Here is a 6000-nt window from a genome sequence, read left to right on the forward strand (position 1 = left end):
ATATGCACTATTATTTGTTTAAATACATATACACATACACATATATATAGGCATAGCATAGAATAGAGATTAGATTGGAATGGGTCATATGTTAATGGTAGTTATCTCTAAGTGAAAAAAAGAAATTTTGTGCTTTTCTGTGTTCTTGCAATGTTTTACATTAACTATCCATTTATTTTTTTTTAAATGTTTATTTATTTTTGAGACAGAGAGAGAGCATGAACGGGGGAGGGTCAGAGAGAGAGGGAGACACAGAATCTGAAACAGGCTCCAGGCTCTGAGCTGTCAGCACAGAGCCCGATGCGGGGCTTGAACCCACGGACTGTGAGATCATGACCTGAGCCGAAGTCGGTCGCCCAACCGACTGAGCCACCCAGGCGCCCCCACTTATTATTTTTTTAATAGGGGAGATAATAACTTTTTATACCATCACTGATTATGTCAATTTCTTTGCCACTTGCCCTCTTTCTTATCTGTTTGTCCCTTTCACCACGCATATAAAACTAAACAAGTTTCTTATGGACAATCTGCATAAGTAAAAGGTAGGTTCACACTGGAATGAGCAAACTCCTTGAACAATTCTTAACATCAAGATGAGATAAGCTGTTAGTCAATTTAAAAGGAAATCTGAGATCCCTGTTCACCTCTTGGGGTTCTGTGATGTGTAATACTCACCACAGTTCTTCCAGAAGCCTGACTCATAAGTTACTCATAGAGATAGGTAGGCATATTGCCTTTCAGGCCAGTCTGACACCATCCGTACTCATGTCCACTGTCATTTCCATGTACACACAGGAAGACGTGTCCTCTGCTCAGGTGTAGAAAAGACTATTGTAAACACAGTAAAACACACACACACACACACACACACACACACACACACACATACACACACACCATGGGGCCACAGATTACTTTTCAGACTTCCTAGTAAATGGGCAAAGCAACCTAAATATGATACATACTGGCTCCAAAATCCAAAGAAACTCATCAAACATTGTGCCTCATTGTTAGTGATAGGGAGCTCAAGATGAAGAACTTAACCTTCATTTTTCTATATTATTAAACTCCCCTCCGGAATTTCACTGGGATGGCAAGCCCCTGTATTTCTCAGAATATATCTCTTATCCTCTGTCACAGGACATCTGCCACCTCCTGCTCCCCAGGTCCTGTCTGCACATTGTCATTACTGTTGGGATTAACATGATGTCCTGTAGATGCTGATGGCCAAGACCAGGAGTCGGTGCACTGCGGCCCATGGACCAAATCCAGCCTGCCATCTGCTTTGTAAATAAAGTTTTGTTGGACTCCAACCACACTCATCCATTTGCATATCATCTATGACTGCTTTTGTGCTATAACAGCAAAGTGCAACAGAAACCATATGGACCCAGGGTATTTATATCTGGCCCTTTATAGAAAAGTTTGCCAACCACTGGTCAAGATCAATACAGGTTATACGTTATGATCCAGAATCAGAGAATTGGCATCACTTTAGACTTGTGCTACTTACCTCCATATGATGGCAAACCTGTTTATCTAAATGGAACAAATGCTTTCACCAGATCAGTAGCTGCAAAACAAATGCCAGGAGATGTGTTCATTTGCTTCAGTAAGGAGATCATCTCTAGAATACCAGCTAAGTTGAAATCACCACCCTGTTAACTTTACCCTAGTCCATCAACATTCTCCATTCTAATGGTGAAAATAATAGGAAATGATGGGAGAAAGAATGGGAATATGATAGCAATCATCAACTCTGTGTCTTCCTTGTCTTTGATATAGTTTCACTGGAAGAGCAGCTTTATTTCATGTTTACACTGTTGTTAGGGAGAGAAAACACCAGTGGCTCCCTCTTGGTTTTTCCTACTCTAGTAATGATTACTCCAACAGGGAAGGGAGCCATTGTGCAGATCCTACAGTTCACTAAGGTCATGTATTCCAATAATACTTTCAAGAGCTAGAGTACTATCTACAGGATGAGCTTGGGTCCCTCTCTGCCTACCATGAGGCAAACAGGAGTCAGAAGCTCACACATCAGGGGCACCTGGGTGCTCATTTGGTTAAGCATCCAACTCTTGATTTCAGCTCAGGTCATGATCTCACAGTTTGTGGGATTGATCCCCGCATCAGGCTCTGCACAAATAGCATGGAGCCTGCTTGGGATTCTCTCTCTCCCTCCGTCTCTGCCCCTCTCCCCCTTTCTCGTTTTCTCTCTCTCTCTCTCTCTCTCTCTCTCAAAATAAATAAACACTTAAAAATAAATAGGGGCACCTAGGTGGCTCAGTCAGTTGGGTGTCAGACTTCGGCTCAGGTCACGATCTCACAGTTCTTGAGTTCGAGCCCCACGTTGAGCTCTGCTCTGACAGTGAAGATCCCACCTCAGATTCTCTGTTTCCCTCTCTCTCTGCCACTCCCCCACTCATGCAGCTCTTTCTCTCTCTGCATGAGAGAGAGAATAACATAAACATTAAAAATAATACAATAAAAATAAAAATAAAATAAAAATTACAAAAAAACGCATAAACGCACACATCATCTATTCCCAATAAGCCTCTGCTCTGGCAGATAAGAGTGGCATTCCACCAGGCTATAGTTCTCATCAGAGCCAGTTTCCAATAGTCTCTAAAAAGTTTGGATATTTCTCATTCTCCAGGACACAGTTACTAGGGGAGTGGTTACAGGGAAGGCCAGAAGGAAGGTGCACAGTGTCCATATTTGGTAATACTGTAGTATCTTTCTTGAGGAACCCAGCCTCTTCTTCAATCAAGAAGCTCTGTGGTAGGGGTGCATGGGTGGCTCAGTCAGTTAAGCGTCCGACTTTGGCTCAGGTCATGATCTCACGGTTCGTGAGTTCGAGCCCCGCATTGGGCTCTGTGCTGACAGTCAGAGCCTGGAGCCTGTTTCTGTTTCTGTGTCTCCCTCTCTCTCTGACCCTTCCCCGTTCATGCTCTGTCTCTCTCTGTCTCAAAAATAAATAAACGTTAAAAAAAAAATTTAAAAAAAAGAAGCTCGGTGGAATCAACTAACTCCTGTCTGTGACTGTGACTGTCTAGCATGGTGCCTTGATGCAGGTCTTTGCTTGTTAAACTTGGATTTGAGGAGGGTGGGATACATCTTAGTGGAATGTCCACTGCTTGCACTCCCAGGAGCCCCACAATAAACGATAGCCAGAGTTATCTGTGAATTAGCCGTTCCCTAAGATCTGTTAATGCCAGCTTTGCTCCTGGCAGTGAATTACTACCACCCGGGGCATCTCCCTAGGACTCTTAGCCCCACAGAGATCAGAAAGCCCACTTCAGGGAAAACTCTTGTAAGAAGCACTCCGACCTGTTGGAATGATTAGTAAATTGCTTTTGAAAGACTCTGAGCCCCATTGGAGATATATTTGATAGGTCAGATTCAGCATTTCTGTGTCTTCAGTCCCTTCTTCTATGCTATGCCAAGGGACTTCTAACCGTTTTGTCATCCTTTAGCATGAGTCAGCATCTGGGCAACCCAAGTTTGTATTAGGATCATGCCCATGCCAATACATTTTATACAGAATGCCTGCTGAGTAAATACACATTGATCAAATTGGCTTGATCCAAATTCATGTTTTGCCCTGCTTGATTAAATATCCTCAAAATTCATTCCCACAAATATTGCCACATTTTATAGAATTTGCTGATCCCCATGATTCCTTTGACTATAGCTGCTGAATTCTTTCCACTCTGATTCTGCAGTTTACTCTTAGGGACCACGTTGAGTTATCAATGAAAACAGTTATCAGTAGAAAACACTGCAGGGGTGCCTAAAGGGAACAATGCTAATGAGATTCTGAAAGGAAGTGTAGCTTCCTTAGAAAAGGAAGTGTTAGAGGTGGAGTTCAGAAGGATTTCAGAATTGGGGATTCTCCATGTCTCCTACATACTCCTAGATTTTCCACGTCACTTATGGGGACCGTACTCTTTTCTCATCTGTGCCGTAACATGAACATAAAATAAGTGAAAAGAAAAGTGAGACAGCACTTTCAAAAGTTGGATTTGATTTCTGGACTCTCATTCTGCAGCTGCAAGCAGGAAATAATCATTTTATCATGGTCACATAAATACTTTGAGATTCATCCTATTCCTTAAAGACTGTAAATATTTGAGCATGCCCATCTCTTGCATCAAAATTGTCCAATGTCTTTTAAAACAGAGCCCTGGGGCGCCTGGGTGGCTCAGTCGGTCAAGCGTCCAACTTCGGCTCACGATCTCACTGTCCGTGGGTTTGAGCCCCGCGTCGGGCTCTGTGCTGACTGCTCAGAGCCTGGAGCCTGTTTCAGATTCTGTGTCTCCCTCTCTCTCTGACCCTCCCCCGTTCATGCTCTGTCTCTCTCTGTCTCAAAAATAAATAAATGTTTAAAAAAAATTTTTTTTTTTTTTAATAAAACAGAGCCCTGACATTTCCTTCTCCCTGGGGTCTAGGGCAGCCACCTTCCCCCAGATCTTCGTGGTTCTGGACATACAATCACAGACAACACAAATGCTACCTTGGTTGATCTATTTCACCACTGAGTATTTATGGGCTGCTAGTTTCTGTCTCGAAATCTGAATGGAAATCTAACTGCCTTCTATTCAATTTGTAACTGAAAAACAATTCCAATACCCCCTCATCTCAGAATCTGCAGCTTGCAACACATTCTCTGAGACTCACAAAGTTAGAGTTCTTCTATTATAAGCAATAGAAACCAGCTCTGGCCTACCTAAGCAATAAGGAGTATCTTGTAACAGTAATGGATGACTCCCAATACTGAAGGATAGGCTGAACTACCACAAACTAAAGATCCAAGGTCACAGTAGTGGCCACTTATAGACCTTCTTTCCAGATGCTGCCACCTGTTAATGGGACAATAATTTCATTCCATCCGTATGTGTCTCTGCTCAGGATCCAGATTTTTCTCATGGAAAACAGCCCATTCTGCAAAGAAGGTATGTTGATCACCAATACATACATACATACATACATACATACATACATACATACGTGCATAATTGCTACTATACTCACCTTGCAGAATTTGTTACAAGGATTTGAAATATCTGTAAAGCTCTTAGTCGACTTCTTGGAACATGCTAACCATTCTTATTGTTTCTATCATTATCCACAAATCTGACTCTTTCCTCCTGTCTATGGGAATGACAGCAGGTTACTTTGGGGAACTGCTTTCCTCCATACATATCTATAACTGTATCAGTCTACCCAATATTCATTGATTACTTCATGAACATTCATGCTTTTAATTTTTGGTCATGATGTACCCCAGTTGGAATATATTCTCTTTCATTCACTAGATTTATCTAAATTCTACTTGTCCCACATTGTCCAGAAAGCCTATCACATACACTTACTGTCTATATCACTCGTTAGCTACTAACGTGTGTATATATATTTTTTTCTAATTTTTTTTTTGTTTTTAGAGACAGAGCGCAAGCCGGGGAACAAGGGAGAGGGGCAGAGGGAGAGAAAGAGAGAGAGAGAGACAGAGAGAGACAGAGAGAGAATCTTAAGCAGGCTTTATGCTCAGCACAGGGCCTGATGCTGGGCTTGATCCCACAACACTGGGATCATGACCTGAACTGTAATCAAGAAGCAGATGCTCATCTGACTGAGCCATCAGGCACCCCATATATAAATATATATATATATATTGATCTTTTATTTATGCACTCTGTTGCCCTAACTAAATTGTAAGCTGCATGCAGCCAGAGATCATTGTAATACGTCTTTGTATCCCCAGGCCTAAACCTTGCTTCTACATAGAAAAGTTGCTCGCAATCCGTATCAAAATAACACCAACATTCTTCACAGAGCTAGAACAAACAATCCTAAAATTTGTATGGAACCAGAAAGACCCCAAATAGCCAAATCAATCTTGAAAAAGAAAAGATATGTATACACATATACACATATACACATATATACATATACACATATACACATATATACATATACACGTATATATATATATATATA

This window comes from Panthera onca, chromosome C2, assembly GCF_046562875.1.
Source record: "Panthera onca isolate mPanOnc1 chromosome C2, mPanOnc1 haplotype 2, whole genome shotgun sequence".
NCBI lineage: Eukaryota > Metazoa > Chordata > Mammalia > Carnivora > Felidae > Panthera > Panthera onca.